Source organism: Pan troglodytes, chromosome 1 (genome assembly GCF_028858775.2).
Source record: "Pan troglodytes isolate AG18354 chromosome 1, NHGRI_mPanTro3-v2.0_pri, whole genome shotgun sequence".
Lineage (NCBI taxonomy): Eukaryota > Metazoa > Chordata > Mammalia > Primates > Hominidae > Pan > Pan troglodytes.
In genome coordinates, this window is record NC_072398.2 from 136504968 (window position 1) to 136528067 (window position 23100).

The 23100-nt window shown below is 41.1% G+C and overlaps 2 long non-coding RNA genes across 9 annotated transcripts in view; one reads left to right on the forward strand and one right to left on the reverse strand.

The window, feature by feature from the left end:
- Nucleotides 1-7802, forward strand: part of LOC741049 (uncharacterized) — a 157049-nt gene extending 149247 nt beyond the window's left edge. For all 7 annotated transcript variants that reach the window (XR_008539715.2, XR_008539713.2, XR_008539718.2 and 4 more), the window contains one exon: nt 396-7802. This is a non-coding gene — a long non-coding RNA (uncharacterized LOC741049). The remainder of the gene's footprint in view (nt 1-395) is intronic.
- An 11460-nt stretch (nt 7803-19262) lies between these two features.
- LOC107967405 (uncharacterized) lies at nt 19263-20210 on the reverse strand. Of its 2 annotated transcripts, none has more exons than XR_001707767.3 (2): nt 20030-20210; nt 19263-19448 (listed from the first exon to the last, which is right to left on the reverse strand). It is a non-coding gene; the product is annotated as an uncharacterized LOC107967405 (long non-coding RNA). The 2 variants fall into 2 exon arrangements; XR_001707765.3 differs by having other exon boundaries at nt 19263-19898.
- Between the last annotated feature and the right edge of the window lie 2890 nt (nt 20211-23100).

Consider the following 23100-nt stretch of genomic DNA (forward strand, 5'->3'; position numbering starts at 1 on the left):
GGCCTCCCAAAGGGCTGGGATTACAGGTGTAAGCCATGATGCCTGGCCTTAATTATATGTATACTTTTTTATTTTTGAGATGGAGTCTCACTCTGTCGCCCAGGCTGGAGTGCAGTGGTGCAATCTCAGCTCACTGCAACCTCTGCCTCTCGGATTCAAGCAATTCTCCTGCCTCAGCCTCCCGAATAGCTGGGACCACAGGTGTGCGCCACCACACCCAGCCAATTTTTGTGTTTTCAGTAGAGACAGGTTTTACCATGTTGGTCAGGCTGGTCTCGATCTCCTGACCTCAGGTGATCCACCCACCTAGGCCTCCCAAAGTGCTGGGATTACAGGCATAAGCCATCTGCCCAGCTGGTCTAAGAAATTCTTTTGTCACCCTCTAAACATTGCAGTGCTAAGCTCCTACATCCTGTTCTAGAAGGACAATCCTGAGCACACGATGAGCCATATAAACTTCAGACTGACGCTGAGTGAAAGAATGCTGGAAAAGCATCACAGGCCAGGGCAGCAAAGTCTTCAAGGTCATCCATGCTCTGATGATGTCACGCTTCTTCCCTGTCTGGAAGACATTTCCCCAAGAGCATACCACCAACATCAGGGAAATGGAATCCAACTGGTCGCTGCAAAGTTTGCTGAGCACACAATGATAAAGATGGCAAGAAGGTCCTGAGAGAAACGCAATATTTTTGTGCAGAATGGGATGTTCTGCCTTTGTCCCATGCTTTGAAATTTACCACATGAAAAATAAAATTAAATACTGATCATCATATACGTTTCTGTTATATTAGGATTAGAGACAAGTTCTGTTTAGAAATAACTCCAAGAACAGTTTTTATATTTTGTTTTCACATTGAAAAGTCAGTCAGATTTGCTTTAGCTTCAAGGAGCATGTTTATGTAAAATTAAATGAGCGCTGGCAGTGAGCTAGCTGCAGATTTTTTTTTTTTTCTAAATGGGATATAGGACAGAAAGATGCGTTCGTGGCCATGACCAGGCTCTGGGTACTTTACAAATGCCCAGTGGCTGGGCATGGAAGGAATACATTGCTGGGGGAAGTTAAAACCTAGGGCTTTCTCACCTGTTGTCTTCTTGTTCCCGTAAGTCCAGCAATGGCTCAAACCAATAGTGTAGCCAAAAAACAAAAGGCCCTGATAAGGAAAGCCAGGGGTTGGGGGACACCTCAGAAAAACAGAGCAGGGGAGGTCAGAAGACCTTGGAGGCAGAAATTCTGTAGGATACTGACAAGGGGCCAAACTGGCAGCCAAGAGAGGTAGCTGAGGCTCTGAGAGACAAGGCAGATGGAGCCCCTGAGCCTGGGGGGCCCTGGCTCTTCTCTATTAAATATTCCTCCAAGAAAGCAACTGATAAAGGGAGGTCAGGAGTGGCCACAGAAAAGACAAAGGCTGGGCCTAAGACCGAAGTTCCTACAGTCAACATGGTGACTTCTGCCAACCCACTGGAATGTCTGGAAGAAATAAAGGCCCTAGTCAGGAATCAGGCATCTGATTGGAGATATGATCTGATATGCAGAGGCCAGATGATACTGTCCCTGGCAGGGGAGAGTGGTGACCGCCCAATAGACGTCCCACACGCTTCTTTTGGCCAACTGGTAAGGGAGAATGCTGTGGTTAACAGGAGGATCTCTCCAACCCTGGGAGAGGGTCTGGGAAGCATGAACAGAACAGGTGGAGGTGAGTGGGTCCCACCAAAGATGGGCAGCAAAGGCCCTGGGGCTACCTCAGTGGGATCTGCCATTAAACATCTCTGGGACTCTTTCTGTATATCTTGAAGGTGGAAGCTAAGTCTCTGAACACCCACTGCGGACAGCAGTGAGAACCACCACCTGGGGTGAGCTACCTTCATCTCTAGTGGTGGCATAAAGTCTGAGGAAGATTGGAGACCCAGAAAGAAGGAAAGAGAAATTGGAGAAGAATTCCTCCTTCTGGTCCTAAAACTCTGAACTGGGAGAGAGACAGGCTATGGGAGAAGATTGAGATGGATTAGAGAATTCCTCTTAAGGACCTCTTCCCTAGCCCCAACCCCAAACATGGAAAGAAAGGAAGATCCTGAGTTCCTTCAAGGGAAATTCTAGGCACCTAGCTAGTTCTGAGAAGTAAATAAGCAACTTGAAAAGCAAGAATGTAACAGTAGCTTAAAACAATAGCCAGGGAAGCTAGACTCACAGAATGTTTCGTTCCCCTACAAAAACTAAAGATAACATCTTACCATGTCTCTGAGTTGCTTCTCAGAAACTGGGACCCCCCACCACATGGATCTTCTTGCATGTAGACCTCAGATAAGGGGGAATTGGGGACTGAACTCAGCACTGTTCTTTGTTCTAAATTTCTTTCTGAGAGGCCTGGAGGAAGTCATAACCAACCAGAGTAACATTCTTTTGCACTGACCCCAAATTTTTAAACAAAACTTCTCTTCTTTAACCAATTACAGAAAATCTTTGAATCTAACTATGACCTGTGAGCCCCCTGCTTCAAGATATCCCATCCTTTTCGGCCAAAATCAATATGCGGGTGTTCAGAGACTTAGCTAAATCAGTATTGATTTGTGGTTTTGTCTGTAACTTCTGCTTTCCTGAAATTTATGCCTGCCTTTAAAAATCTTTACCTACAAGCCATATGGGGAAGGCTGGGACTTAAGCATTAGCTGCTCAATCCTCCTTGCCTGGCACCCTGCAAATAAATACCTTCCTTTTTCCTGCTACGAACCTTGGTGTGGGTATCTGGTCTTACTGTGCTGAGCCAATGGACCCCAGTTTGGTTCTGTAACAAGATAATGGTTATTTTCACACTTACATAGTAGAGAGCCTCACTGCCTTAGGAGCAGATACTCCTGAGGCAAGGCAGATCCCAAAGATGCTAGGATAAACTAGCTGAGTTTGTCTAGGATATGCCACATACATGGCACCCAGAGAATCCTACCTTGTCCTATAAGATGCATAAAGATGGGCTCAAATACCAATTCAAAGACCTGTGGACAAGAAAAATCACCCCTACAATATCCACAAATTCTAAAAAGACTTGCTTGTTGTCAGCCTTGGCTTTTGAGTTCCTGCTTCCACTGAATTAGTTCAGTTTCTGACTCAGCTCTTCAGTCTGTAGATGTTGTCTTTGTTTTACATCAAAGTGACCCACATGTGGGACTTGGCCTATGCACTTGACTTCCACTAAAAAAGCCACTCGTACTCAATGTGAATGCCTGTAAAGCAGACTGTCCTGAAGGGGTTAGGAAGCTGTGGAGATAGTTACATCAGAACAGAGCAAATGACTTTGGAATCTGAAGCAGACCTCCTTGTTCTTAGCAGTTTTTTGGCCTCTCAACCACGTGGCTTGCCATCTTTCTTCTTTCTCCATCACCCTCCCAATAAATCTTTTCTGTTCAAGTTCCATTGAATTCTAATTCAGAAAAGTTTAATTATCTTCTAATGAGCTTGTCTTCAGCTAAGTCATGATTCAGGGTCTCACCTTCTAACCCCAGATGTTTATCAGGGTCTTTTCTTTAACAAAGACAGTCCTCTCTGAGAAGAGGGTTATAATTTTTTTCACTCCATTAAGCCTGAATGAAGGTTGACTACAGAAGAGAAAGGATGCTGCTTTTCTTTGCTGACCTGGGAGAAGATAGACTTTTTTAGCCCCTGTGAAATCTGTGAAGGTGGTTCAAGAAGCAAAGATTGAAAGATGAGGTCTTCACCCTTCCTCTACCTGGAGAAGTTTTCCTTGTGCTGGTGAGAGAAGACATGTGCTTACTTTATCTTCTCCAAAGAGCAGGGAATGACTTTGAACTTGAGGTGGGTGCTTTTTCCAGAGCAGATGCTAATCAAAGCAGCCAACCCTAGTTCTGGAAGTCATCCTTGACAAGGCATTTCTTTTAGTAAAATTCAAACAAAATTTAAACCTTCACTAAGAAAAGGAAACGGAGTGGTTCAGAGTTATTGCTATGACTAGTGTCTTGCTAAGCTACCCTAGAAAAAGGGAAATGGACCACCTGTCCCCTCCATTCTTTGCCCACTCTAGGAAATACACGGAAGAATAGAAAGGACTTAACAGTTGTTTACTGGCCAGTCTCTGTACTGAATACTTTGGATATATGATCAATCTAATCTTCCGAGAGAAGAATCTTCAAAATTTCTCCAAGACATTTGTCCCCATTATATGTGTGAAAGGAAAATAAAAACTCAGGATCTCAATTCACTATGCCAAAGGAAAAAAAATTAAGCTAAAAGCTGAGTCATGCAAGAAGCTGCCTTTCTTTTTGTTTCTGAGCAGATAGCTGCAGATAAGAGGTTAAATATCTCCATACGCAGTTAGTCTATGTTCACTTTATCTTATGAAAAGTGCCAATTTACTGAGCACAAGATGAATACATAATTGACTATTCCTCTACCTGCTCCTTTTCTCTTGCAATATAGGGATTACCATACCCTTCCTCTTTCCCCTCCAGTCCACTTTTTCCCTTTAAATATTGATGTCCTCAAAATCATCTTCGGAGAAAGGCACAGACCACAGACTATTTCTGTGGCTCTGTCTTTATTTATTCTGGGCATGTCCTTAACCTTGACAAAATAAACTTTTAAATTGATTGAGACCTGTCTCAGATACTTTTTGGCTTACAAATTGGCGGCCGATGGAAGGGACTCTGAGAGGAGGTGCCCCTGACTTTTGACAAATCTCTTACCAGTACTTGGTACCAGCTTAGGTTATCTTTGTTGCTCAAAGATAAGACAATTTTCTGAGGTCTGGGAGCTCCTCCCTCTGGAGAATCCCTGATCACCCCAAATTTGGTTGAGATCTAAGGTTTATTTTGAAGTACAACTCCTTTTCTGGAGTTTTACTCACTTCCAACAAAACAGGCGAGTTTTCCTGTTTCCATGACAATGGATGGCAGGCAACTCCTTTCTGGAGTTTCAGCTTGTATCCAACAGGGAAGGTGAGTTTGAGTCTTTTACTGCTTCTAAAATGGTAGAGAGGAGTATTGAGCCTGGGCGCCACTCCTAGGTAAGTAGCTGAATTGAAGTTTTGTCTTGAAAATCCTGCTTAATGACTAAGAGTTAAGATTGACAACCAGCTGATCTTAATTTCCTTTTAACACTAAAGTGCTCAGTAATCGCATTGGTTTTGTTGTTGTTGTTGTTGTTTTGTTGTTTCCTTATTATTTTAGTCTTTCTCACATTGGATTCGACCAACTCTACTTTACTTGGTCAAATCCAAATGAGAATTTCAAGTTATGGTGAACAATGTTTTTGAATTGGCTAAAACTCCTCACAGCTGCAAAAAAGAAGAAAAAAGCATACGCTTGGTTTCGTTAGCAGCAGCAAATCTATATGAGTATGCAGCAACTTGATTCTTGCCTCCTCAGAGGAAAGAATTCGTCTGAGGGGCATAAGGCAGAATGAGAGACCACGGCAAGTTATAAAGCAAGAGTGAAAGTTTATTAAAAAGTATTAGAGCAGGAATGAAAGGAAGTAAAGTACGCTTGGAAGAGGGCCAAGAGGACAACTTGAGAGATCCAAATGTAAACTTGGGTTTTTTTATGTTGGCATGCTTCCGGGCTCTTGTGTCTCTTCTGCCCTGATTCTTCCTTTGGGATGGGACGTCCACATGTGCAGCGGCCTCCCAGAACTTGGGAGGGGCCCCAGGCACAGTGTGTTTGCCGAAGTTTTGCGCATGCTCACTTGAGGCGTTGTTCCCTTACCAGTAGAGTGTTCCTAGAGGAAGGTCATATCCCAGCTAAACTCTGCCATTTTGCCTCTTAGCATGCGCATGCTTGACTCCACTCGCCCAGCTCCTGAGATCTTATTGATAGCAGCTGATCACCAGCTTCAGGTGTTTTCTATCTATTGGGAGACCACCGTTCCCTGCTGCTGGCTTCGACCAATTGTTTTGGACAGACAGTTTAATAACTGCCTGACCATCACTTGACAGTCTCCTGGCAGTCCTGGTTGAGGGGTAGGGCACTGCCCTGCCTTGCTTATGTCTGCCTACCTACCTACTCAAACAGGTTCTCTGTTCACTTCCTTTCTTAAAAGATTGTTCTTTTGTTTACTTTTCTTCCATTCTATTCCTCCTTCCCCCTTTGCCATCTTTGGTACCAAGCAAATTCAAAACAAAACAAAACATAGAGAAGGCTTCTAATCAAACCCATTAAAGAACTCAGAATAAAGGTGCCACTCACCCTTTTTCGGGGTGTCCTGCTTTCTTTGTGGAGTTTCAAAAGTCACGGGCAGATTTTTCTCAGGTCTAAAGCTCTGCTTTCTTGTATTGCATTACCTGATGTCTTTGTCTTTGGTGGGGGTACCAGAGATTACCTTGTACTATGAGAGAATTTGGCCTTGGTGTGTGTAATGGTGGCAGAGAACCACAATCTTAGGGATGGCTAAGGACAGTTTATAGGAAATGGTCATTACTACAGGGGGCTACTTATTTCTTTGTACATTTAAATTAAGAAAATTGTGCAGGCTTTCTTGGCCCTATTCCTTAAAGGGATCTACCATAAAGCTAGTAATCTAATCAAGCTAAATTGAAAATAACACCTATCAAATTGAGTCACTTTAATAAAATTCTTTGCAAAGGAAATTTACATCTTTACAGGAAATCTCCACTTAGTAAGAGCTTCTGGGTCCCTACAATGGCTTGAAGTTCACATAACAGACATTGCCTTTGTTTAGATCTAAGCGTGTGCCTTTGAGATGTACATTTTCTACATTGTTTCACCTAAGTCATGTCTTTGGGATGCAAATTTACAGTTGCCTCATTAACAATTGTTCAGGACATAGAACAGATAATCATGAGATTAACAGTCTAAAATAGAGAAAAGTTTTGAAAACAGGCAAATGAGAACTTTTAAATCTGTAAGATCTGCCTCTGTCTGGGTGTCTATTATGTCTATATGTTCCTATGTCTCAAGTGGAAATAATATTTCACTATCAATTATGTGAAAGAGCTCTAATTAATTGGCTTAAAGAAAAGTCAGTGTTCATCAACTTAGTAGAAGCTAGCTCAGAGGCTTTTCAGTTCACATGACTTTAGTAATCTTTGGTAAGATTAATTTGGTAAATTTTGTCTCAAAATCCTCTCCAATAATTTAAAATCTTAAAGTCATGTTAAGTTAAATTAAGTAATCCTAGGTTTTTTACTGGGAATTAGAGTTACTAAAAGTTAGATTAGTAGGATAGTATGATGTGTTTTTGGGGAAGTTTATAAAAACATGAGGATGTGGTTTTTGCTTAAGAAAATGTAAATTTTTTTCTAGTTCAGAGGACCTTTCTACTGATGTTGAGAGAAAAACCGTGTTCGCATCCACCTGTTTTTTGGTAAACTGGTTAAGTTTGTATTGGTATCTCATGGCTAGAGTTCTGAAGTAAAAGCTATAGGATCTTTATTTGTATGAGTGTGTGTGGGCTTAGGTGTGTTTATGTATACCTACATGTGTATTGTTATGTTTATGGCCACAAGGTACCAAACTGGCTTAAAAATAAAGGAGAACTCACAAATTCAGTAAATAAGCCCAGTTGCTTTTCAAGTTAATGTGACTTAAATAGAGTTTTAATAAATAAACTGGCTTTAAAATTATTGGTAAAATAAAATTAGAAATGTCTTCAGAATCGCCAACATACATTATTGTTTAGATTTATTGGTCAAGCAATTTTATATTTTTTTCTCTTAAATACTATAAGGTGTCAAGATTTGGCACGAGGGTTGTAAAGCTATAAATGTAGCCCAAAAGAGAATTATCTTTGTGTAACTTTTCGATAAATAAAGCATTTAATATTGTTGGTTTAATGAAAATAGCTAAATCCTGAGTTATTGACCAAAAAAACCCCAAAACATTTATTTAACCTTAATATTCTTACTTAAGTAAACACCTGAAATTCACAGCCTATAAAAATTGTTAACAGGGAAATAACTCTAAATGATGACCATCACAGTTTTCATATGTAATCTAGATCAACTATTTAAACAAATTAAATAGGCAAATGTAATAGAATAAATGCTTGTAAATAAACTTGTCATATAATTTAGAACCTAAAGTTAAATTAAATAATATATATTAATTAAATACCTGGGTCATTTCCAATTTTTTAAATAAAAATTATAGAAAATCGTTTTTCTAAAAAACAATGTGTTCTTATTAAAAGGAAACAATTTTTGTCTAACTCAAAAGTTATTTAAAGGTTGTTTATAAAACAAGCTAAAGGGAACCAGTAAATAAGAGAGATGTAAAGAAAGTTATACATATAAAGAGGTATTTGGGGTAAGAAAGATTAAAAGGAAAATCATTTTATATGAGAAAGGATCTTGTATGGTAAATTTTTTGACCTAAAATAAAATAACTGGTTATTTAAGAAAGAGTGATATTTAGGATAAGACAGGACATCCAAGCATGTCATAAATGTTTGTGCAAGTTGGAATAAGGGTTGTAAAAAGAGAATTTATGAAAAAGAACTTTATGTGATCAAATTGGCTATAATTAAAAGGAAATTATAATATTCTTTGGTATTTAACAATACACTAATAAATTAAAGAGTTGGTTGGAACATCAAATTTATCTGAAGGTATTGATTTAATCTTAATAAAATTATAAGAGCTTTTAACTTTTTTAACCCAAAAGTTCAACTTTTATTGCATGTCATTATTTTCAGTTTTCTCTCCCCTTTGAGAAGGCCTGAGACAATAATGTTCTCCTTCAACTTTTTCGTCAGCTCTTATATTTTTTTCCTCAGGTTCTAACTTCCATTGTGTCCTGATACTAAAAATGTTTTATCTAAATGGTCTAAAGGAAATATTTTCTTCCAACATAACATTCTGTGCTCTTGGCTTTAAATTCTTCTATGAAATTGAAAACTTTCACTTATGACCCAGGACCTACTCTTCCTATGTCTAACTAATGCAAGTCCTAGGAAAACTGAGATTTAAAAACATGAAGGTTATTATATCCATGTAACTCTCTGTGTTGCTTTTGAAGTCCTGTGCTGTTAAGTTACAGGGCTTTTACTTTCGGATCTAGAGAGGACTCCAGATCCTGTTAAATCTTAAACACTGACAGCAGTTAAAGCCTTATTTGCCAACCCAGGAGAAGATGACTATCAAAATAAACTGTTCATGAGACACAGAGCCAGAAATTAAAACTATTTAACCCTTCTAGGCCCTGGGACTACCACAGAAGAGATAGGCACATGAGATTGTAGGGCTGATTTTGAGAAATAAAATTAGTTTAAAGTTTCTCTATGAATTAAACATTAATATCAACGTTACATGGATGCAAGGCCAGCATCTGGGCCCCTGTGTCAGATTAACAAGATTTTCTTGGAGTATTAACTAACACTGTAATTTAAAAAATTGTAAAATATTATAAAAAAGTTTATAGAAATTATATGTTATAGTCAAGTGATTAAAATTTAATAGATTTGTTTATAAGATTTGTGAGACATTTAATTGGCCTCATGCTGTCTTTATCAGGGCTTATTGTTTGGGGAAGTAAGTCTCCTCTCTCAAAGAATAAAGGTTTTTGCCTTTTTTTGAAATCTTCGAGTTATCACTTTGGCTAAATGAATGACTGTCTTTATAATGACCTGCGATCCTATTTTGTGATATCAAGTGTTTTAAACTTTAGATATTTGACAAACTTTCCAAAATCATATTCTAAATTCAGTCCTTTTGACCTCATTAATGTTTTGATATTAGGTCTCATGAAGTCCAAATGAAATGTATTTGGTTTATTTGGTACAATAAAATAATAAAGGAAGCATTGTCAAATACAAAATGGTATTTAATCTTCTTTGGATAATATTTACATAAATGTGCTATTAGTGTTTGTTCCAAAATTATATGAGAATCCTGTGATTCTGATATGTCTTAGTATATGTTATCAGTAGTAGTAATTATGACGATTATGTAAAACTTTGTATGCCACAGAAGTAAACCATTTTTTGTCAATTGTGTCTTTAACCATGACTGGTCTAAGATTTTTGTCATCTATGATTTACTTTGATCCTTTTTTTTTTTTTTTTTTTTTTCCGAGACGGAGTTCACTCTTGTTGCCCAGGCTGGAGTGCAATGGCACGATCTCGGCTCACCGCAACCTCCGCCTCCCGGGTTCAAGTGCTTCTCCTGCCTCAGCCTCCCGAGTAGCTGGGATGACAGGCATGCACCACCATGCCTGGCTAATTTTGTATTTTTAGTAGAGACAGGGTTTCTCCATATTGGTCAGGCTGGTCTCGAACTCCCAACCTCAGGTGATCCACCCGCCTCAGCCTCCTGAAGTGCTGGGATTACAGGTGTGAGCCACCGCGCCTGGCCTACTTTGATCCTTTTATAGGGCCGTTTATAATCAGCTATAGAACTCTGAGGAGTACTCTTAAATATAGGTTTCTGGTAAATTGAGAGATTGTGCCATTGGAATAGAGAAAACCTTCCAGGACTCTCAGGGAGGTCTGATATATTCATGAGGATTGTTGATCCAATATCGAGCAGAACAGGAGTTAATTGAATGGACTGAACTAACTGAAGATTGAAATAATCTTTTATGACTTTTTGTTTAAAACATTTGCTGATTCTTTTTGTTTTGTTCTTCAAAGTCAAGAAAACTTTCTCTTCTTTTAAGCTATTTGCAGCTTTTAACAACTGAGTAAAGTATGCTCTTATGAGCAAAATTAAAAACATATCCTTTCTCTCAACCTAATTTCTCCAAAATTTGGAAACTATTTTTTGAGTATTCTTAATTTATGACAAAATAATTATTTGCATAAGTTCAATAAGGATCTGTTTTCTCTTATAAGAGGGCATAATTGGAGACACTGGTTGTTTTACCAAGGCCTTGACTGAAATGGCATTTTCAGATTGCCTTGAGAAAAGGAGGCTGACCTACAGAGCTGATAAAAGCCCCTTGAAAAACTGGCCTTATACATTGTTCTTTACAGGGTCCTGACCTGTGGTAAGTGAAGAATATCACTTTCTGGCAGGCCTAGGAACCCCAAGTTTTCTTGGCACCTTAAAAAGAGAGAAATTCACCCAACTCACACAGGTATCTGCAGGCTGTGCTCAAGGCTTTTAAGAAGGTCTAATCTTAGACACCTTATGAAAAAGCTTTCAGCAAAGCCAATTTAAAAAAGAGAGAGAGAGACAGCCTATATGACAAGTGATTATTCTTGCTGCAATTTATGCAAATAATTAAGGCAAGTATAATAGAACTAAAACTTATTTTACAAATAAATTGGTCCTACTACGATTTTGTCTTTAATAAAATTGGGGAATTGGAGAGAGAAAAGTTATGTTTCCAAATAAACTGTGTACACCTGTTATTAGATTCTAACCTTGCCTAAGACTTTTAAATTTGTATTATTTTCTACAATTTGGACTGAATTCTAAAATTTTTTCTGGCTACAAGTCTCCAAAATAATGTTTTCAATTTGTTTCCTTCTTTTCCTTTTTTCCCCATTTTTCCTGATTTGAAAATCACGAAAAACTAAGCTGTGCTTTTTTAAATGCCATACAAACTGAAGCTAGACAACTTAAACTTTGGAAGAAAATAATATTTATATAGATCCTATATAAATATTATATAGGATCCTATTTATATAGATAAAACACTTTCATACCTGCCTACTGATGTATAGACTTCAGAGTAATATGGCCTATATCAGGTTTCCAGGATTGTTCTCCTTTTTTGTTTGTTTGTTGTTTTCTTTCTCTCTTCCCTCTCCTATGTTTTTTTTTTCCTTTGTGGGATGTAAGGCTTCACAACTTACTAAAGGTGAGCTTGCCTAACAACTTGGGACCTATCGGTCTAGGAATAAACTGTCCTTGCCATGAGACATCAGATAAAACCCAATACCAGAGACTCACTTGCTTCTAAAATGCTTTCTCTTTAAAGCTTTTAAAAAGAAAAGGGTGGAGACATGTGAAAGGAAAATAAAAATTCGAGACCTCAATTCAGTATGCCAAAGGAAAAAAATTAAGCTGAAAGCTGAGTTATGCAAGAAGCTGACTTTCCTTTTGTTCCTAAGCAGATAGCTACAGATAAGAGGTTAAATATCTCCACAGAGTTATTCTATGTTAGCCTTGTCTTATGCAAAGTGCCAATTTACTGAGCACAAAACAAATACATAATTGACTATTCCCTTATCTGTTCCCTTTCTCTTGAATTACCATACCCTCCCTTGGATTACCATACCCTCCCTCTTTCCCCTCCAGCCCACTTTTCCCCTTTAAATATTGAAGCCCTCAAAATCATCTTTGGAGAAAGGCACAGGCCTTTCTCCTCTTTCTGTGACTGTCTTTATTTCTTCTGCAAATGCCCTTAACCTTGACAAAATAAATTGATTGAGATCTGTCTAACTTTTTTGTTTACATAAGGATAAAGAAACTGAGACTTGGAGAGGCAAATGGACATTTGCAAAATCTTAAAGCCAGTGAAAGGTAGAGGCCGACTTAAAGTCAGTTCACCCTCCTCCAAATACCAGTGGTTTTCTACTGTTATGCAAATCCCCTCCTCTCACATGGCCCCAGCATTCCATGGTGGCTGCATGTACAAGCGAGACTAGCAGAGGAAAATGCCACAGGACTGAAGGATGCAGAAAGGAACAATGACACTGAGATCTGGGGAGGGGCTCTGTAACTACAGTCTTTGTGTTTTTAGTTCTTAGTTTTCATTTGGTTCTTGGGAAAGCACCTTTGGAAAAACTCTAATCTGTCTCAGCTGAACAATGGGCAAAGATACTTTGTTCCTGTCTTCTCCTGCCCCTGTTCCTTTTCCTTTAACATCCCATAAAGTCACAAGTGGGAGCAGAGCTGGAAGAACTCAGGGAATGATGGCCCTCACCCTAAGTACACCTTCAAGCCAGGCACTATGCTAGAATTTATAACCTCATTTACTCCTCCCAGTAACATTCTGAGGTATTGTTGATTGGCCTTATTTTCTAGGTAAAGAGGTTAAGAAAAATGAACAACTCGATGATTAATCATATAGCTAGTCTATACTCTCTCTTATCTCTGAACACTTTTCATTTGGAGCTATTAATGCCCTCTAGCCTTTATTATAATTATCACATATAATTATGCCTTTTCTCCTCAAAATTATCTGTTGGAGTCATCTTATAGTAGAGTCTTTACAGAACACAAAGCATTCAATCACTTTATTTCAGACAGCAACCTTGTTTTTGATGAACATATGTTAGTCTTAAGCCATCTAAAGTAATGCTAATGTGGGATCTTATGGAAGACTACTGGTAATACAGGAAAAAAAGTGGCAAAGAAATCTGACACGTTTGGCAATTATTCCTGAGGATAATTGTTGAGTGTTGGAGGTCACAGTAAACAAACCATATAAAGATCAACATGATAAAGATCATGTTGAAAGTCAACATTATTAATATACCATACTTGAAGGATATGTGGTTATTGTCTCACATGTCCGTGTGAAGAGACCACCAAACAGGCTTTTTTAAAAAAATTTTATTTTATTATTATTATACTTTAAGTTTTAGGGTACAAGTGCACAACATGCAGGTTTGTTACATATGTATACATGTGCCATGTTGGTGTGCTGCACCCATTAACTCGTCATTTAGCATTAGGTACGTCTCCTAATGCTATCCCTCCCCCCTCCCCTCACCCCACAACAGTCCCCGGTATGTGATGTTCCCCTTCCTGTGTCCATGTGTTCTTATTGTTCAATTCCCACCTATGAGCGAGAACAAGCGGTGTTTGGTTTTTTGTCCTTGAGATAGTTTGCTGAGAATGATAGTTTCCAGCTTCATCCATGTCCCTACAAAGGACATGAACTCATCATTTTTTGTGTCTGCATAGAAACAGGCTTTGTATGAGCAAAAAGGCTGTTTATTTCACCTGGGTGCAGGCGGGCTGAGTCCAAAAAGAGAGTCAGCAAAGGGTGGTGGGATTATCATTAGTTTATATAGGTTTTGGGATAGGCGATGGAGTTAAGACCAATGTTTTGGGGGCAGGGAGTGGATCTCACAAAGTACATTCTCAAGGGTGAGGAGAATTACAAAGAATCTTCTTAAGGGTAGGGAGAATTACAAAGAAACTTCTTAAGGGTGGGGGAGATTACAAAGTACATTGATCAGTTAGGGTGGGGCAGAAACAAATCACAATGGTGGAATGTCATCAGTTAAGGCTATTTTCACTTCTTTTGTGGATCTTCAGTTGCTTCAGGCCGTCTGGATGTATACATGCAGGTCATTGGGGATATGATGGCTTAGCTTGGGCTCAGAGGCGTGACAGTTATCTTATGAGATCACAAATAGGGAAAAAACTATCACGGCATGAGGTATAATTTTCAATGACAACGTCATATTTAGATTCAAGAAGTGCTGAATCTCAAGCAATCCAGATGAATATGAAGATGCTGTGCTCTGAAAAATGGGCTTGAAGACTGGCCGTAGGGAATGTCAAAACACTGATATCGAAAGTGCACTGGAAGAATTTGATTAAAAGTATTGCACTGTGAGTGGGTAAAGGCAGTATTTCTGCATTATAAACATGATGTGATTTTTTTTTTTTTTTTTTTGTGACGGAGTCTCACTCTCTCACCCAGACTGGAGTGCAGTGGCACCGTGTCAACTCACTGCAACCTCCATCTCCTGGGTTCAAGCAGTTCTTCTGCCTCAGCCTCCTGAGCAGCTGGGATTACAGGTCCCCACCACCATGTCTGGCTAATTTTTAAAAAAATATTTTTAGTAGAGACGGGGTTTCACCATGTTGGCCAGGCTGGTCTTGACCTCCTAACCTCAGGTGACCTGCCCTCTTTGGCCTCCCAAAGTTCTGGGATTACAGGCGTGAGCCACTGTGCCTGGCTGTGATTTTTAAATATATAATGAAAACTCAACATTTTAATCAAGATTTACAAATTAATGAATAGCATGTGATTTTACCTATAAGTAATTAAAATAACACATTATTATGCACAGACATTTGTCTATTTAATTAACATCCTGATATATTTTAATATCAACCAATATAAAAGTAAAAACCTTTTCTTAAGAGTTCATTTAGCAAATGAGGATGCTGTAATATTTGGAGTCACTCACATGTGGTACTGAGTTTTATATCCACTATTCCACTCTCATGGAAGTGATGACTATGTGTTCACTCACACATAGTTCAGACTAGCATATGGTCTGTCCTCAGTCAACGTGTGTTGAGTGTTGCTGTCATTTCAGAGATAAGGAAATACAGACTCCAATGAGTTAGGAGACTTGGCCAAAGCACACAGCAAATAATGAGCAGAGTTGGTTCTGTGACAGTTTTCTGACCTCCTGGCCAGAGTATAAGCCACTACGACCAGCTAGAGCACAAGGAATCATTTCCTCCTACCCCGCTGGGAGGATAGCCTCATCACAGGGCAAAGACTACAAAGCTTGTAAGCCATGAATGATATCTGGAGATGTGTTATGTCTGGATCCGGCCACTGCTCAGGACAACTTCGTGCATGTAAGTTTGGCCTTTTGCTAATTTGTTATCAGTTCATGATAGCTGGCAAGCAAAATTGGCAATATTTGATCACTTGGCTTAGTAATACTATTTTCTTTCCATTTCAAATATTATCTCTTTTTGTCTCACATTCTTTTCAACACATGATAGCAGCAGCTCACGCTGCTGATGCAACACAGGTGAAGAGCACCTTCCCCTCCCCCACCTGTGGGCTGAGCCCACCATGTGGATCCCAAGGCCATCCCAGGAGCTCTTTGGAGGGGAGAAGCCCAGTGGAAACTGTCAGGCCTCTGAGCCCAAGCCAAGCCATCGCATCCCCTGTGTCTTGCACGTATACGCCCAGATGGCCTGAAGTAACTGAAGAATCACAAAAGAAGTGAAAAGGCCCTGCCCCGCCTTAACTGATGACATTCCACCATTGTGATTTGTTCCTGCCCCACCTTCACTGAGTGATTAACCCTGTGAATTTCCTTCTCCTGGCTCAGAAGCTCCCCCACTGAGCACCTTGTGACCCCCGCCCCTGCCCACCAGAGAACAACCCCCTTTGACTGTAATTTTCCATTACCTTCCCAAATCCTATAAAACGGCCCCACCCCTATCTCCCTTCACTGACTCTCTTTTCGGACTCAGCCCGCCTGCACCCAGGTGAAATAAACAGCCATGTTGCTCGCACAAAGCCTTTTTGGTGGTCTCTTCACACGGACGCGCATGAAAGAAACTTTTTCAGATGTGTGGTGATGTAAGAAATACTAGGAAAAGGGTTTTGGTAGAACAGGCATAGCAACAAGGTTATTAATGTTGCAAATTGGCAACATTTTAATCAATGACATCAAATTTAGTCACGATTCGAGAAAGTTTTTTTTTAATCACAATTTTATTAAGAGGTTGGAGGTATATTCTCACAAGTTAAAGAATGTGGTCTCCTTAAATGTGGTCTTCTTAAAATATCATTTTAAGAATTGTACTTTAAAGAAATGTTAGCATTCCCTTAATTAAGAAATGCATGGAATATATGTATGATGGGGGTGGGGGGGCTTATGTGGGTGTGTGTGTCGGTGTGTGTGTTGTTTAAATCTTTCTCACTCTGGGCGAGGCAAGTTTTCAAAGGCTGGGCTGTCTCTGGGTAGAATCATGCCATAAGTTGCTTTCTGCCTTGCCCCCTCCCCACCATTCAACAAAAGTCCTTGTGGACCTCCCATCAGCTCCCTTCTTCCTTTCCATTCCCTCTCCAGGCCCCATGCCAGCCCTCAGAGTTGTCCACCATAAAACATTCCTCTTGGGGCCTCAGCCGGAAATGGCATGTCTCCTTTGAAGTGATTAGGTCCCAGAATGTTAGGATCAGAAAAGACTTGAGGTTGGGCATGGTGGCTCATGCCTGTAATCCCAGCACTCTGGGAGGCCAGAGGGGGTGGATCACCTGAGGTCAGGAGTTCAAGACCAGCCTGGTCAACCTGGTGAAGCCTCATCTCTACTAAAAATACAAAAATTAGCCGGGCCTGGTGGCGGGCATCGGTAATCCCAGCTACTTGGGAGGCTAAAGCAGGACAATCGCTTGAACGGGGAGGCGGAGTTTGCAGTGAGCTGAGATTGTGCCATTGCACTCCAGCCTGGGTGACAGAGCGAGACTCCATCTCCAAAAAAAAAAAAAAAAAAGACTTGTGTAGATCCCGCGAGCAAACACTTCTCGTGTTCAAAGTAAAGGGCTCAAGGACCAAAGACCTCGATCTTCTGGAGTGACATGTCAGGGCAGACTCTGAGAATCATGTCTGGGGGTCTCTAATGCTTTCCCAGGGCCCAGAAGAGCAACCCATGTGGACAACGCTGATAAAAGGAATCGGTCCTTGAGGTCCCAGCACCATCCTACTCTTTGCCTTGTCTCTTTCCTCCAGACTGGCCCTAAGTGCCTCTTCAAATCCACCCCTCTGAATGGGGCAGGGTGGGCCTACTCACTGAAACATGGCTGTGCCAGAAGAGTTTTCCAGATTCAGACTGATGCAGGGGTGGGTGAATACTCTGACTTGCAGAAGATTGCCTGGGCTCGAGTCCTGATTGTCAAGAACAAATCCACATTATCATGAACACTTATTGGACCGGGCATGGTGGCTCACACCTGTAATCCCAGCACTTTGGGAGGCTAAGACAGGAGGATTGCTTGAGGTTAGTAGTTTGAGACCAGCCTGGGCAACACAGGGAGAACAAGTCTCTGCAAAAAATAAAATTAGCTGGGTGTGGTGGTTCACGCCTCTAGTCCAGGCCACTCAGGAGGCTGAGGCAGGAGGATTGCTTAAGCCCAGGAGTTTGAGGCTGCAGAGAGCTTTGATTGTGCCACTGCACTCCAGCCTGGGCAACAGGCAAGACCTTGTCTATAAAAAAATTATTTTTTTAAAAGGACATCTATTACAACCCCTTTAATTGTCAACTTGTGAGTTACTGGAAACTTACTATTTTAGGGAGACAAAAGGCTAAAAAGACAGTTGTTAATTCTCAGCACAATTCAGAATTTTTTGGTAGACATATCATTCTTTTCTTCCCTGATCCATACACATGTATCATTCACAACCTGAACCCTTCAATGGAGTCTCCTTGTTCCTAAGATAAATTCCAGCCCTATAAAGGCCCTCAAGATGGAGCCTTGCTGACCACTCTGGCCTCATTTTGTACCACTGACCCCTCTTTCTGTGTGCTTCAGCCCTCTTGTCTTTTTCCTAGGAGAGGCTTTTCCTCATCCCTCAGTCCTAGTCAAGCCCCCCATCCCCACCCCAGTTGCACACTCCCTTAGCAACTTGGCAACTTCTGAAGGATTTATACAATTGTAATTAAGCAATTAGTTGTGTAACTGGTTGAGCATTCACTCCATATTCCTGAATGACCACTCACAGAGATCATGGATTATCTCTGTCTTGTCCCCCAAGAGCTTAAGACTGTGCCTTGCATGTATAATGGGTACATAATATTGGTTGAATGAAGAATGGGGATCATGGTGGGGCTGCATGTCTGGCAACCACACTGAATACAGGGGTGGGGTCTGGCCCAGCTGACTAGCGATGGGAGCTGGAGGGACGCAGCCTGGGTGGCTTATGAGAGCAGCCAGTGAACAGGCTGCCAGGCCAACCGGGGAGAGGGAGGCTCAACCTGGAGCATCTCATGAATAGGCCTAGGATAACCCTGCTGCCTGGGCCCCTCCCGGGATGACCACAGAGAGGACTCTGGAATTTGGCTTTCTGGCTCCATGTTTTTCTGAGCAACACAAGATTTGGATGAAAACCAGTTTAGGAGAAAACACAACATTATTTTATTCCTTGAAGGTCTGGGAAATCCTCTTGAGGAACAAGACAAGTTGGGGTGGTCAAACTCATTCTCCACACCACATGGCCCAGAAGGGACCCTGGTCACCCATGGGCATTAGGGTATTTCTGGCTCCAGTTGAAAGAACTTTGCTGGCTTTGGAGTCAGGAAAACAGGTTCAAATCTCTGTTTTTCCACTTGTTAGCTGTGTGAACTCTGGCAAATGACGTAATCTCTCCTTGAGCTTTAATATTTGCTCTTATAAAATTGGGTATAATTACTAGGTTAATACAGGAATTAACAGATCATAAGTAAAGTGCCTGACCTAGAGGAGGCACCATATGTAAACAATCATTAAAATTACTGATGGTTTTATTACTATGTTAGCTTCTGGAGGGACTTTGGCTTTGATACCTGTAACTTTTGACTTCTTTTAATGGGGGTTGAATAAAAACCCATTGTGAACAGGTGTTAAAGCTGCTAGAAAGTTTGATTTCTCAGATAATAGAAATCTTCCTTTTAACAGCCTTTTATTCGTATTCAATGCAATTACAACTCTGATCCAGAAACTTTATGGTTAGGATTACCTCTAGCAATTAATGTTCTCTCCAATGAGTGGGAAGGGAGGTCACCTCCACTCTGCTGTCCCAGAGATGACAGGAAATGCTGCACTGAGGTGTTGAGCCCAATTACTAGGTACTGTTAGGAAGAACACACAAAGAGGTGCACATTCCTGAGTGATGAGTGTGGGGCATTTTGTTTATCCACTCCTTATAAGGAATAAGTTATCGCTGGTTCTGCAGAAGGTCACTGTTATTTCTCTCTCCCCAAGTGGCTGTAATCAGCTTTTTCTTCAGAGGGATGGAACCATGATTAAACAGGGTAAATATACCAGCACTTAACATACCCAGCTATGAGGATATTGATAGACCCTTGGAACAGAGCTGGAGTTTTTGTCTAATCCTACCGACTCTCAGAAGACAAGCCTCCCTTGAACCCCAGAGGCAAGGCAGCCTGGGAGCCAGTCACAAAAGTTGGCCTGGTAGGAAGAGCTGGAGTTGTTTTTTACCCCGCCACAGGCCATTTGTTCCTTTCTTCCCTTTTCCTTCACTGATAGCCCTTGAGCACGGTGGTGTTGTGCAGGTGGTCCTGCAAGGAGCAGGGGACCCAGAAAGTGAGGGGTGATGCCTTTCCTCCTCTCAGAACGATCAGCCCTTTACACTCAAAGGAGCATGTAGATCTCAAGGCCACCCCTGGGATCTCTAAAGCTCAAGCCTCACCTCTGCGCTGAAGCCCTTGTCCTGTCCACCTCCTGTCCTTGGGACTCCCACTGCACCAGCTTGCACTCCATGCACAGTGTGATGCTTGCTTTTCTATGGTCTTTTGTGGTTTGTGATGCGTTCATGGGTGTTGGTCTGGCCTCCTCACCAAGACCACATCCTCACAGGCAGGTACTATGGCTTCCACTTCACGTGTGACCCTGCAGGGCTCAGCCCAAGTGCAAAAGTGCGGAGCATTAAAGGGGTGCTCGTTGAAAGCTGATTGATGGATTGATGGAAAGTGGGTTAGGTTTGTTTGGTTTTTGTTTTTTTGAGACAGAGTCTTGCTCTGTTGCCCAGGCCAGAGTGCAGTGGTGCCATCTCGGCTCACTGCAACCTCCACCTCCCGGGTTGAAGCAATTCTCCTGCCTCAGCCTCCTGAATAGCTGGGATTACAGACACATGCCACCAAGCCCAGCTAATTTTTGTATTTTTTTTTTTTTTGAGGCGGAGTCTTGCTCTGTTGCCCAGGCTGGAGTGCAATGGTGCTGTCTCGGCTCACTGCAAGCTCCGCCTCCTGGGTTCACACCATTCTCCTGCCTCAGCCTCCCAAGTAGCTAGGACTACAGGCACCCGCCACCACGCCCGGCTAATTTTTTGTATTTTTTAGTAGAGACAGGGTTTCACCATGTTAGCCAGGATGGTCTCGCTGTCCTGACCTCGTGATCCACCCACCTCGGCCTCCCAAAGTGCTGGGATTACAGGCATGAGCCACTGTGCCCAGCCGGATTAAGTTTTATAAGACCAAAAAGCCTGGATGATCACCTCCTTCACATAGTCTGTTAAGAACAAGCCCTATGGAATACTATTCAGCCATAAAAAAGAATGAAATCCTGTCATTCCCAGCAACACGGATGGAGCTACAGGACATTACGTTAAGTGAAGTAAGCCAGGACCAGAAAGTTGAACACCACATGTTTATTCATATGTGGAAGCTTAATAAATAAATAAAGCTGTCTCAAAGAAGTAAAAAGTAGAACAGCATATACTAGAGGCTGGAAAAGGTAGGGGGAAAGGAGGGATGGGGAGACATTTGTTAAAAGGTACAAAATTATAGCTAGCTAGGAGGAATAAGTTTTGGTGTTCAATACCACTGTAGGATGACCTAGCTAACAATACACATTATATAGCTTCAAATAGCTAGAAGGAGGATATTGAATGGTCCCAACACAAAGAAATGATAAATGTTTGAGATATGGACATGCTGATTACCCTGATCTGTCACCATTTATTATATGTATAGAAGCATCACTACACACTCTGTGAATATGTACAGTTGTTATTTGTTAATTAAAAAATAAATAAAATGAAAATTAAACCAACAAAACGAAACCAAACCAAAAGAGCGAGCCAGAGGTAGAGAGCTGGTCTAAAGGCACCTATGTCTCTTCCACGCAACACTAGCTCCTAATTGTCCATAGAGCTGACCAGACACAAGAATTCCACTCTGGATTTTTCTTGCAGATGACCATTTAAAAAATCCACTTTCCATGTCCTCCTCCAGGCTCATGGGAGCCTATCGTTACACGGTACTTCCTGGGCTCCATAGTGTGCCCAGCACTGCACTTAGAACTCAGTGCAAAGGAGCAGGGCTGCCACCTTGCCCCAAGGACATTCTGTGTCATCCAGGGGTGAAAATATACACTGAGAGGCACCTCCTTGCCATCCCCACATCCCTCTTTCTTCTATCCCTCAGGCCTTTGTAAACCTTTTATCATCTATTCAATTTCCTGCTATTGCTTTCCAGAGCCCAGGAATGAGGACCAACTTCCCAATCTCCCCTTTCTGGTTCTCTGACATCTTTCACAGACCCCCTTATCTTTTTGGCTTTCATTGTTAATTGCCATAGGAGCAAATAAGAACAGGCATGGGAAAGTTGCAAAGGTTCCCAAAGATTTACTTTTCTCCCCTGCTGATGGAAGTTGAGTTGGTACAAATTTTCTGGACAGCAAATTTCCACTACTGCCTTAATAGCTCATAGACTGTAGCTCTTCCCCCTCCTTCAGGTCCTTCACGACCCACCGACCCACTGGAAAAGGGCAGAACCAGCATTGGGCGGAGTCAGGGAAGTGCCCCCACCTTGCCCAAGGGGCGCTCTCCTAGCAGGTCTTGCACAGGCCTGAGAGGGCTGCCCAGTGGATGCCAGGACTGGGCTGAACAGCTGCAGTAACCTGAGGCACTGATGTTTAGGAACTACAGCATCTGAAACCCCAATGTTAAAAATGGGAATTTTCTAATATTATTGAGGATCATTTCATTGATGGTCTTAGAGAAAGGATCTCTACTTTGACTGGTAAGAACATGAAGGAGCTTAAGAAATTTCCAAGACAGTTGGCTGCTTACGTAACTAGAACAATTGGACAAGCTAGGAAATGCCCACATAAACTACGTAAGGGCACCTATTGCAGAAAGAAAGTTCATCATTTTTTTCCAAATCTCAAATCTTTCCTATGGAAAGGAACATTCCTCTTCAAGTGGGGGCTGTGGGCATGACAAGTAAAGAAAATGAACTGGCTTGTGCAGGCCACCTGCCGGAAAAATTACACCATGATAGTTAAATATATCTGGTTAACTCCAGTGATTCTGATTTTTTAGACAGCCTATTATCAAAATATGGCGGGCTTTCCCTAAGGTTTCGCAGGACCATGAAACAGTTGCACAAGTTCTGCTGAACATGAATTTGAGATTGAAAGTAGCTTTAACTTTTTGCAGAAAAATATGTGTGAGTGAATTTGTACCTTATTTGGTGAGGATAGGAGATCTTGGAGTTTGGTGGATTGCCTTCTCGTGCTCACCAATAGTTTACAGGAAGAAAAGCAATACACCTTACATGGCTGCTGTATAGATTTGGTACCACTAACAAAGTCACTACTTAAAAGCAAATTTGAAGAAAATATGTAATAATTGGTTTAAACTGGATTCAATCAGTCATTAAAATGTGGTGGTCAGGATTATAATCAAACAAATTATAATAATGGAAATATTCAGATTTTAAAACAATGAAGTGTATTGTGGGAACAGGTAAGCCATCT